Source organism: Delphinapterus leucas, chromosome 11 (genome assembly GCF_059928025.1).
Source record: "Delphinapterus leucas isolate spDelLeu-1000000601 "Yukka" chromosome 11, BTC_Dleu_Yukka2, whole genome shotgun sequence".
NCBI classification, from domain to species: domain Eukaryota; kingdom Metazoa; phylum Chordata; class Mammalia; order Artiodactyla; family Monodontidae; genus Delphinapterus; species Delphinapterus leucas.
In genome coordinates, this window is record NC_143139.1 from 85,965,652 (window position 1) to 85,978,539 (window position 12,888).

A 12,888-nucleotide genomic window follows, 5' to 3' on the forward strand; every position below is an offset into this window, starting at 1 on the left:
TGGGACTTGTGCTCTTAACCACCCAGCTACACTGGGCAATTAGATTTGTATAGTCTCCTGGGTGATTCTGATATGCAGCTGAGATTGTAGGTCACTAGCACTTCTTAACCTTTCATGTGCACATAAGTCATCTGTTAGAAATGCTAGTTCTGGTTAAAATGCTGATCCTGACTCGGTGGGTCGGGGTGGGGCTTGAGATTCTGAATTTCTAACGAATTCTGGGTGATGTTTCTTCTGCTGGTCCACGGACTACACTTTGAGTAGCAAGGGCTTAAAGGGACAACTCTGGACTGACAGTCGGGCAGTTGTTTTTCCACTTGTGATTCTTCTTCGAATTTGTGGTAGAGTGGATCAGTCGTTTGATCTTTCTTCTGTTTAAAAATCTTGTATTCATTTTTTCATGTCTTCATTCATTCATTCTTCCATTCACATTCAGTATTCAACAGCTGATCATCCAGGAATAGCCAATACTAATTTTGAAACCTTTCGTTTTATTCTGGTTATAAAAGTAATAGGGATTTTCAGGTTTGGTTGAAATGTTACTTCCTATGGAAAACCTCCTTTTACTTCTAAAGACTATCTTCAGATGTGTTTACACAATACCTTTTGCTTTTTCATCACTGCACGTATCATATTGCACTATAAGAGCTCATGGCCGCTGAGACCTCATTTGATGGTTTTATGTGAATTCAAAAAGGCATCCCTTTCCCAAGACTCTGTGCTTTGATCTGCAGGAAACTCAACTAAATATCCAGGTCTGTGATATAGATGACGGTGATGATGACCTTGAAGTTGTATGCTGCACCTTGCCTTTGTCCTTGTCTGTCTTCCACACTGGATATCAGTTCTGGGGCAGGGACTGTGTCTATTTCACTTTTATATCCTCTAGGGCCTAGCACAATGCCTAATAGGCGGTATGCATGCAAAATATATTTGCTGAATGAACAAATGTTCATTGTAGAAAATAGTGAAAAGCAAAAAATAAAAAATAGAGTGCCATCCTATTACAGAGAGAGAGAGAACCTTTGCCAATGCTTTGTTTTTACTTCCTCTAGTCTTTTTTTCCATTCGTGAGTGTTGTGTCATCCATATCTACATTTGCATCTAAATATGCAACTTTTCCTCTCCTTCTTTTGAATGAGAACAGCCAGCATTTACTGACACTGTGCTAAGTGCTTGGAAAGATCCACTGTAATAAACCCTACTTCTTGTCACTAAGCTCCTGGGAACTTAGAGTCTAGGGATAAGTTGGAAACAATGCTAACAAGGCACAGCTGTCATGAGGCTCAGTGTTTTGGGATTTTGCCTGACCTCTTCAGTATGAGGTGGGGACAGCAGGTGGTCCCAGCCCTGATAGGAGGTGTGGGACAGACCTCCGGGGCCTGACCTGGGGGCCACCCTTACTGACAACCTCTGACAGCCAGTACGGTTCTCCACTTTATAAGAGCAATTCTTTTCTTAAAATCCCTCATCGTAGGGCAGATCGACTGAAGTTGAAAAACACTATTACCTTCAGTCCTCAAATTGACTTCCATTCTGTTAACAAACCAAAACAAAGACAAAAAAGCAACCGCCAAATCCCATTAAAATTACTTCAAATGAAATTACTTCATTTGTTAACTTAGCCTAACAAAGCATTGCCCTTCCTCAGTTACTCCACATAATACAGCTGTTTACTTGCTTTCATTAATCCATTACACAAAGCACAATGAAGACTTTAAGATTTTGCTCTTGAATTACAATGATGATGCTAAATTTTTAAACAATTCAATCTTTAGAGCAAACAAATAAACCCAAACAGAGCAGTAGTGACAAAAGAAACAAACCAATTAAAGCAAAGAGTTACACTACACTCTGAAGAGGTTGATATCACCAGGCATAAGGCACAAGGTTGTATCCTTCGTAAATGAGCAAAGCATCAGGATTCTGAGAGGGAAAGTTGTTGAAACAGGTGCTAGCTGTACAGTTGCAGAAAATGACCCCATGGTCACTCTTGACTCAGGCATTCAGCTGTCTGTAAGGTGAGCAAAAGGCAAATGGATCTTCCAAAATGCAAAGATTTTAGTAGATGAAAGAGGTCTACTACCAAAATCTGGGTTGATAAAATGAATCAAATTTCCCCTCTGTGTAATTCTACCCCTGTTGTACCAAAGCCTCCCCACTGTAACAGGAACTGGGAGATTAGCTACTCTCCCTTTGATTCTCCTACCTCCAGATTTATTTCTCCTTGTCTTCTCCATCTCAGTAAATGAGAGCACCTTGCATCTAGTTACCTAAACTAAAAACCTGGATATCATCTTTATGATGGTCAATTTTATGTGTCAACTTGACTGGGCCATAGGATGCCCAAATATCTGTAAACGTTATTTCTGGGTGTTTCTGTGAGGGTGTTTCCAGAAGAGATTAGCATTTGAATTGGTGGGCTCAGTGAAGTGGAAGGCCCTCCCCCATGTGGGGAGTGCCCATCCAATCCACTGAGGGCCTGAATAGAACAAAATGTGGGGGAAAATTGCATTTGCTGTCTGTCTGATTGCTTTAGCTGGGCTGTTTACCTTCTTCTGCCCTTGGTACCGCTGGTTCTTAGGCCTTTGGACTTGGACTGGAATCTATACCATTGCTTCTCCAGCTCTCAGGCCTTCAAAATACACCACCAACTTTCCTGGATCTCCAGATTGCAGATGGCAGATTGTGGGATTTCTCCACCTCCATAATTGCATGAACCAATACCTTATAATAAATCTCTTTCTATATATCTGTTTATATCTAGCTATCTACATATCTGTGTCTATATCTACCCTATTGGTTCTGTTTCTCAGGAGAACTTTGACTAATACAATCTCGATTCCTTCCTTTCCCTAATCCCCCGTATCCAATTCATCAACTAGACCTAATAATTCTACCCAATATAGGTCTTGAATCTACCCCATTTATCTCTACCAGCAGATTGCAGGCTGGGCTGAAGGAAGATGGTACCAGAATGTGGCTCCCTTTTTAATGTTCACCACTGGGCACCACAAAGGCAGAACTCAAAGACCGCTGCTCATTAACACAGGCTCCACTGGACAATCCCAAGGTTTTATTCTACCCCCAGTAGGAAGGGATTTCCATTGGGATTCTGAAGGAGGTAAAGGACTTTCTAATTCTAGCTTTTGCCAGAAAGTAGCAGAATGAGAAAGTGACACAAGGTCACATCCATCTTGAGTGGCTCGGAGGTAATAGCAGAATGACTGGGATGTATGTACGGGGGGACCCAGATACTCCATCCTTTTCCTGTCACTTATCTCTAGATTATCCCATGTGGGAGCATTTAGAGCCAGGCGGAACAATGTGAGGAAATTTGTACAGAGTGTTAATCTCTGTACTTTACCAAATAATTGGTAAACCCCAGGCGGCTGGTCCAGCCTCTGCTCTGACCAGGAATGGTGTTTGGAAGCAGGGAGGAAAGATCTTCAGTGGTCCCACTTGCCTCGCTTGGTAGTTAAGTCCTAAAGCTCTCATGCTGCTTATGCTTGAGCCAGGGGCCAGGGTCAGGGCTGCCCAGTGGCCAACTGAAGCTTGAACGGTGTTGCTGGGATGCTTTTGTGCAGCCAGGAACCATGTGGTTTCCTTCAAGACCTTTTTTGGACCCCCTTTGGGCCTTCTCTGTGTATGGTGTAAAAGTATACTTTTCAAAAGGCTAAAAAAGCATGATTCTAATAACCTAAAAAGTACTCATGCAAACATAAAAGGAATACATGTCAAAGATTTTATTCCATGCATTAATTAATTAGAGAATCAGTAATATGTTGAAACCTGTCCAAAGAGCATTTTAGAAGCTAGGTCTATACACATACATACATTAATTATATATAATATATAATATGAATTATATATAATATGTGTATAATTATATGTAGTTATATACATATGGGCAATTATATAGTTATATATAATATATAATATAACTATGTATTACATTATATGTAATTGTATATATAGCTAATTTAATAGATTGCTGGGTTTAAGTCCAACAGGGTCATATGTCATAATCTATGGGGTATCTGCTCCCCCAGACTTAAATTATTTGCATCTTTACCAGACAAAATTCTACAAGTCAACCTCTGCCCTTACAGAGTTGTAAAATAGCCCAGGAAATAGAAACTCAAGACCAGCACTGTCCTGAAAGAGTGCTCAATAATCTCTTTTGTCTATTTCCAGCAGTCAGATAATTTTTCTGATAATGGATTCTGATGAAAGCTCCCTGCTCAGGGTAATTTGATGGTAGCTGAAAGGGGTCCGTACCAAAGTTTATCCTGACAGCCTGCTGTGGCATCCCATTCTTCTCTGTGAAGATTTCAAGCCTGTACTACGTGCAGTATAATAGTTAATGTTTATTAAGCACCTACTCTGTGCCAAGCACGCTGCTAAGCGCTTTATATGGATAACCTTATTTAATCCTCACAATAAATCAATTATTCTTTTAAAAAAATTTTTAATTTTATGTTGGAGTATAGTTGATTTACAATGTTGTGTTAGTTTCAGGGGTACAAGCGAAGTGATTTAGTTATACATATACATATATACATTCTTTTTCAGATTCTTTCCCCATATAGGTTATTACAGAGTATTGAGTCGAGTTCCCTGTGCTATATAGTAGGTCCTTATTGGTTATCTATTTTATATATAGTACTGTGTATCTGTTAATCCCCAACTCCTAATTTATCCCTCCCCCCCCCACCTTTCCCCTTTGGTAACCACAAGTTTGTTTTCTATGTCTGTGAGTCTATTTCTGTTTTGTAAATAAGTTCATTTGTATCTTTTTTTTTTTTTTTTGTGGTAGCGGGCCTCTCACTGTTGTGGCCTCTCCCATTGCGGAGCACAGGCTCCAGACACGCAGGCCCAGCGGCCATGGCTCACGGGCCCAGCCGTTCCGCGGCATGTGGGATCCTCCCGGACCGGGGCACGAACCCGTGTCCCCTGCATCGGCAGGTGGACTCTCAACCACTACGCCACCAGGGAAGCCCTATGTATCATTTTTTAAGATTCCACATATAAGTGATATCATATGATATTTGTCTTATTTCACTTCGTATGATAACCTTTAGGTCCATCCATGTTGCTGCAAATGGCATTATTTCATTCTTTTTTATGGCTGAGTAATATTCCATTGTGTATATGTACCACATCTTCTTTATCCAGTCATCTGTTGATGGACATTTAGGTTGCTTCCACGTCATGGCTATTGTAAATAGTGCTGCAGTAAACATTGGGGTGTGGGTATCTTTTCAAATTATGGTTTTCTCTGGATATCTGCCTGGGAGTGGGATTGCTGGATCATATGGCAGCTTTATTTTTAGTTTTTTAAGGAACCTCCATACTGTTCTCCATAGTGGCTGCACCAGTTTACATTCCCGCCAACAGTAGAGGAGGGCTCTCTTTTCTCCACACCCTCTTCAGCAGCAAATCAATTATTCTTATCTCTAGTTTGCAGATGAGAAAATGGAGAATTAAAGAAATTCAGTAATTTGCCCAAGGTCAAGAGCCATCCAGGAGATGGTGGATCCAGGATTTGCAGGCATGCAGTCTGACTCATGAACTGCAAAAGTTGAGCTAGACACTGTGTTACAGAGATTAATTACACACTGTCCCTGCTCAAAGTCGTAATTTCCTACCAAGGCAAAGCCTAATATTTTACCTGCAAAATGAAATAATACTCACGCTGTCACCAAGCTTACTGTGAGGACAAATAAGATTATGTGGAAGCACTTTATAAATGCAGGTCAACGTTATTGCTAAGGAACTTGAAAGTCTCATTATCAGAGTCATCCTTTGGCTCTCGGTAGCATAGGCATTTCCTCAGGGAAGATGGAATTTAGGTTTTGGATGAGCTGAGTCAACGATGAGCTCTTTTTGGTGACCACCAGGTCTGGGACTTGGGTGGTACAAAATTTAAAGGGGGGGCCAAGATGGGACTTCTCTGGCGGTCCAGTGGTTAAGGCTCTGCAGTCCCACTGCAGGGGGCACGGGTTTGATCCCTGGTCGGGGGACAGATCCCACATGCCGTGTGGCATGGCCAAAAAAAAAAAATAATAATAATAAATAAATAAATGTAATTATAGAAAAAGGGGGCACCAAAAGCTCAGTCATCAAGATAAAAACATCTTTGTACAATATTAAAAAGAAATAAAAATTAATGCAAAAAATCCATGATGAACAAAATATCAAAAATGTAAACAAAGATAGGATCAGTATTACCAACTTTTTCCCTTGGGCTTCAGTACGGCTCAGCTTGACACAGGCTACTAGCGTATTTCCGGAAGGAGTTCACCAAAAGACAGGATTTGATGTGTACTCCCAGTCTTGTGTTGGAATATTTACTGCTCTTACATATGGATATTGGGTCTGCCAGATCTTAAATACAAGTAGAGCAATTAAAATTTAAAAAAATGGTTCTTTTCTAGCCTTGAAGAATGGATACATACAAATATATCATAAGTGTATATAGTTTGCTGAATTTTCGTAAAGTGAATCCATCCAAGTAACCAGCACCCAGATGAAGAATAAGAACCTGATCAGCACTGTAGGGAACCCTCCCTGCTTCTTGTGACTCCTTCAAGCCATAACTTAAGAGCAATTTTCCTTGAGGGAACTCATTCATCACGTAATAATTTTTGCCTTGTGGAGATATATGCATACCTGACCTTGGAGCACAGACTTGATCCATTCTAATCCTTGCTCCATGACACACGTTCATTGTTTGACCCGTAGGCAAGGCCCTCTTTTTATTAAGATATTAATTTATTTTGAATAAGACTGTAAGAATGGGGAATAGAACACTGACAGCAGCTTACACCCACCTCTGTGGTCCTTCCGCATCCCGTCCCCTGGCCTCCCTTCATTGGAAGAACTACTTTGTAGCCCTAGAGTATATGCTTGTAGGCTGTTCCATTTGCTGAATTTCCAACATCAGCCAATCAGAGCCCTGACCATTGTGTATTGTCTGACTGTCCCTTCGGAAGTCTGTCCTCTCCACCTAGGACCCCTGAACCCCTTGTTCTGCTCTGCCCTTGGGTAGAGGAGGCCAAGGTGTAGGCTGGCCCATCTGGACAGGCAGTGCTGGGAGCAGCTCAGGGTCAGATCTGCCTGGGGTGGGTGAGTGGGAGGGTGGGATTCCAGCTTGGTTCTCCTGAGATGTGAGAGGAAAATTTGTCAAGGGAGCCTGGAGGAGGGGGAGGAAAGGGAAAGTTGGGGTGTCAGCGGGAGAGGCTTCAGCAGCTGGAAGTGGTTTCTAGATACCCAAGACTCAAGATTTTTTTTAGCTGAAAAATGAGGGGCAGAAGCACCCAGAGATGTGTGTCAGAGGGAAGTCAGCAAGGGGAGGACGGAGGCACCCCAGTGCAATATTTAAAATGCATCACTCCTTTGCTTAAAAACCACATGCATTATGGCGGCGTGAACATAGTGGGCAGTGGGTTCAGGCAGTGGGTCCTAATCCCAGCTTTATTAGTCGTCTGCTCTCAGACAAGTTACTTAATTTCTTCACCCTCTGTTTCCTCATCTGTAAAGTGGGGCTAATCATACTACTGGTCTCACAGTGATGTCATAAGGATTAAAAAGAAAACAAACGTAAAACTCTCGGACATTGGCCTACACCAACCATGACATAAATCATAGACTGTTGTTACTCATGTTGGTATCATTATTATGAATACAGAATGGACTCTGAACTTTGTAGCATGGCAGAGAAAAATCATCTGTGATCTGGTTCTGCCTATTCCTCTTGCCTTATCTTCCCCCTTCTCTGCTTTATGTCCTGTGATCTGGTAAGGAATGCTTACATCACCTCCCAAACCACACAGCAGACAGCTTGGGCACACATGGCTTGAGTGGCCTTTGCTCGTGCTGTTCCTCCTGCCTAGATTTCCCTTCCAACCTAAGTGGATGAAATTGATCTCCTTGTTGGCCGGGGGCACCCATCTGCACTCAGCTGCTCTGAGTATTGGCTGCTCGTGGCCCACTGCTATGCTCTTTTCCACAGAATTGCCCTTGATGAGGAACAGAGAAGTGACTCCATATGGCTTAGCTGTTAGTTGTGTAAATTGGCAAGTACCGTTAAAAGCTGGCATGAATTTTTACTGGTTATCTCCTCCACAAAATGGTTCCAACTTGCGTTTCCAGCCCCAGGGCCTGTCCCTCCTTTCATGGACGCCACACTCTCCCAGTCTTCATGACTTGCTCTCTTCTGCTTGCACCTGGCTTTCTTGCTTCTGTGCACTTTCTCGTGCTGTTGGATGTGCAGGGGAACCTGTTGGTCTCATTTCCGCAGATCCAAATACAATAAAGTGGCTTAAGAGCCTGGCTGCATTAGGTCAGACACTGCATGGCTGCTGTTTAAAAGCCCCATCATCGGTTGGACGTGATCGGAGACCTCAGACTACCCGAGCCTGCCTTTCAGGACCTTAGAGGTCAAGCGGAGCCTGGACCATTTCCTTATTTTGAAGTAACTGGTATATTAAAAAGGAAGAAATCCCCCAATATTGGTGGAATTAAATGTTTACGTAAGTTCACATTGGATGGTAGTGGCTCTCTGTATTTATATGTATAAAGTCAGTTGGAGTAATGTCAAGGATTTAAACTTGAGACCTTTTTGACAATGGGGTTTGGGCCAAAGAACCTTCTTGTTTGCCCTGTGAGAGGCTCTCCTTGCCTTGACAATGGCGTTTGGCCTGGACTCTGTCAGCTGGTCCTTCTGTGTCTCATTCAAGATGGCACTTTTGGCAGCAAATCAAAACTTCTTATCTTATACCTCTGAGCATTGTGTTCCCCACTGTACAATCGAGACTTCCTGTTGGCGATCCTTTCCCGTCCTCACAACCCCCGTCTTTTAAAAAACAAATTATGGGGTAACATCTCATGAGTACTTTCTGTGGAAAGAGTTTTTCACTAATGGCCTCATTTAATCCTTTCAGCTCTCCCTAAGGGGTAGATATTGTTGGTCCCAATTTACAGATGAGAAAAACTGAGGCTCAGAAATATAAGTGAGCTTGTTCGAGGGCCTCAGGCAGTTGGTTAGTGGCAAAGCCTGTGTTGGAAGCCAGGCATCCTGGCTCAACAGCTTATGATATTCACCACCTCACCCGACTGCCTCATTTCTGAGAGAAAGCTATGCCTAGGAGCCTCTTGGTCCATCCCTAACTCAGCTGCCATCTCCTTTATGGGGTCTTTTCTGGTTACCTCAGCTGGAAGCTCATTCCCTTTTAACTCATCGTCCTGAGCACTTTGTCTAAACCCCTCTTATAATGCCTACCACCTTCTTCCATTTCCTATAATTATTTGTGTCTATTTCTGAAAATAGGACCCTTGTCTGAGAACAGCACAAAGCCTTGCTTCTAGGAAGGATTCTGTGTTTCTGTTTAATGAAGGGAACCTGCTGGTCACCCTCAGGGGCCAAGCCCTTGGCTGCTCTGTGTGTGTCCCACGCAGTGTGGTGCATCGAGCCATGTGGGCGACAAACGTTGCTGACTGACTGGTCAGGGGGTTGAGGGGCCTCCTGAGCATGGTTTTCTGGGTTTTTCTGTCTTTCATATGCAAAAGGTCTTGCTTTGTTATTGTTTTTTTGGTATTAAGTTTCTAAATACAGAAGTTAAGAATTTTTCCTTTCATAAGGTAGGAAATAACCAATGGAAAACAGAATCTTGCCAAAACCTTAAGAAAATTCTCGTCAAAGCTCTCCTCAGAACTCCCGGGAGTCTGTTGAAGCCCAAAGGCCCAGGTTGAAACTCTGACAACCCAAAGAGGTCTTTCTATGGGGTCTCACTGGGTCCGATTCTGCTGGTGTGTGTGTGTGTGCGTGTGTGTGCGCGTGTGTGTGTATGTGTGTGTGATAAGTGTCTAATAAGGAAAGCAACAAGTTAACATCTTTTAAACAGGCCTCCCCAAGAGTGGTTACTTTCAATAGCAATGGACTTCGTGGGGATGTGGTAGTGACAGGCTGAGGAACTGGGCTTTTAGGGCTGCTTCTAAGTGAGATGGAGACATAGGTGCCACCCATTGGCATGTTTGGATGTCCCCTTTCAGATCTCTTGGCCAGTTTTGCTGCTCCCTCACCCGGTCTACCATCCATTGTCCCCTTATTGGCCCTTGTTTTGAGAAGCCCTGACACTGAGGCACCCGACTCTTTCCTCCTACTCAGGACCCTTCTGACCCTCTTCCCTCCCAGTTGAAACGTGGCCATCCTGTCTCCGTTTCCTCGGGGCCTGCTTGTGGAGTCTAGCTAATCTGCTAATGCGATAATGGGAATGCATGTCTTTCTCCCTACCCCAGATAACATACTTGCATTTTATTTTTGCTCAGACACAGACAAGCAGAGAGCTTGTAGGAGCAGGGCCAACACTATTAGATAGCATCAAAGTTAGCAGCATTTCACCCTTCTTGTTATTGTTTTTGCTTTAAAAAAGCAAAGGACAAGCCAACCAACAAAACAGAAGCTGTTTTTCAAATTCAGGTCCACTTTATGGTTCGCTGTGGCTCTGGAATTTTTTTCCCCCATTGGACTCTTACATAGCAAGGCTTTCTCTGGCCTGTAGGTTGTACATCCTGTTTTTCTAGATGATTTGCATAAATGAGAAAAATGTGTTTAAAATATTCCTCCTCCCTCACAACACAGACAAGATGCCCATTTCTTTCCATCTCCTTTGCAATACGACCCTCCCAAAGTAAATTGATACAGCTACTACGGAGAACACTATGGAGGTCCCTTAAAAAACTAACAACAGAGTTACCACATGATCCAGTGATTCCAATCCTGGTCATATATCTGGAAAAGATGAAAACTTTAATTTGAAAAGATACGTGCACCCCAATGTTCACAGCCACACTATTTACAACAGTCAAGACACGGAAGCAACCAAAGTGTTCATCCACAGATGAATGGATAAAGAGGATGTGGTACATATATACAATGGAATATTACTCAGCCACAAAAAGGAGTGAAATTGTGCCATTTGCAGAGACTGTCATACAGAGTGAAGTAAGCCAGAAAGAGAAAAACAAATATTGTATAATATCGCTATATGGGGAATCTAGAAAAATGATACAGATGAACTCATTTGCAAAGCAGAAATAGAGACACAGACATAGAAAATAAACATATGGATACCAAGGGGGGAAGGGGAGTAGTGCAATGAATTGGGAGATTGGAATTGACATATATACACTACTCATTAGATAACTAATGAGAACCTACTGTATAGCACAGGAAACTCTACACAATGCTCTGTGGTGACCTAAATGGGAAGGAAATCCTAAAAAGAGGGGATACATGTATATGTATAGCTGATTCACTTTGCTGTACAGCAGAAACTAACACAACATTATAAAGCAATTATACTCCAATAAAAATTAAAAAAAAAAAAGACGCTCCCAGAGGGGAAATGACAAGCATTGCAGTTCTCACAATCCAACTGCCCCAGCCCCACCCTGCTCTGAGAAATCTAGGGATGTCTGTGCAGGATAAAGTGTGGCCAGTTCTTTCTCATCAGAGCTCTGGCCCTTGTTCTTCTTTGGCTTCTTTCTGGCCAGGCAGCTGAGATGTGAGTCTAGAGAATTCCCTTTGCTCATTTTCCCAGAGCCACCCATGCCTTGTCTTCTTCCTCCTCCCATCTTTGTCCTCTGAGATGCAGGATGCCCTCCACTAAGGGGGTTATCTCATTTCCTCAGTCTCTAAGGAAGGAGAGGAAGAGCCCATCCCATGGAAGAGAATCAGAATCATTTCTGGTTTGACCTCTTACCCAAGCCACACTACACCTACTTCAGTAGCCCCAGTGTCAATCGTATGTTTAATCTGGGTGAGACTTCCTTCCCCCTTAGTGGGGAGCGTTGACCTTCCCCTAGAGGTTGATAAAAACAAGGTGAACACTCTACACTTCACCTTTCTAGACAAGTGGCAGACATCACTAATCAACTGATTTTCCACTGAGCCTCGGGGAGGGCTGCACCCCAGCAGACATTATCAATCTATTGGAGTTTGCACTGGAGAGCAAACACATTTGCCATCCCTTGCATATTGATGCCTCTGTGTTCATGTAGAAGGGTGGGAATAGGAGCAGTTCTTGAGCTGCCTGTAGCTAACAAGATGTGGAAACTGGGGAGGAAGGTAAAAATAAAAGCTGTTTTCTTAGGTTTCATGTGAATTTAGCTTTAAGGCCAAAAGCTTACCTGTTCTGGGCCTGACTGTAGCATCTCCATTCACTTTTCCTGCTGAATAGGAAACACAAAGTGCAAGAAGTAACTACCCTTAGGGTAGCAGTAGACACGCTCTTTGGGGAGGAAGGAATAAGGGATGCATTACAGGGACGCAGGCAGCCAGAGGGTCCTGGAGTAGGAGGAGGGAGGGGGTCAGAGACTGGGACTGGCGGGTCAAGCTGGAGGGATCCAGTTCCCTGGCAGCCCTGGCGGCCCACGGTGATCACGCAGAACAACACGTATTCTCCTTGTCTGCCGCGGGTATTTAGACGCCACTGGAATGTCCTGGCAGGACTGTCTGTCCAAATCCATTCAAAATAGATTTTTGTGTCTTCGATGGGGAATTTTGGCCAGAATCCCTGTCGCCCCCCATTCGGTGAGACAATCTCCTTTCCCTTCAGCTTATTAGCTGCCTCTCTGTCAGCGTCTGGGCCTTCGCGTTCCCTCTTGAGCCAGTTCAAATGATCTGAAGCCGTCATAAGGATTGAGGTGGGTCCTCACAGCAAGGCTGAAGTGCCCAGATGCGTTTATTTAAAGCAGCAGCCTCTCCACAGGGTGGACACAGCCCAGTGCTGAGAAATTGTGTTCTCGGCCAGGATCTCCCCACTTTGCTAGAGAGCCAGGAAATGGCTAGGAATGTCCAGAGCCAGAGCAGAGGAAAAGAAG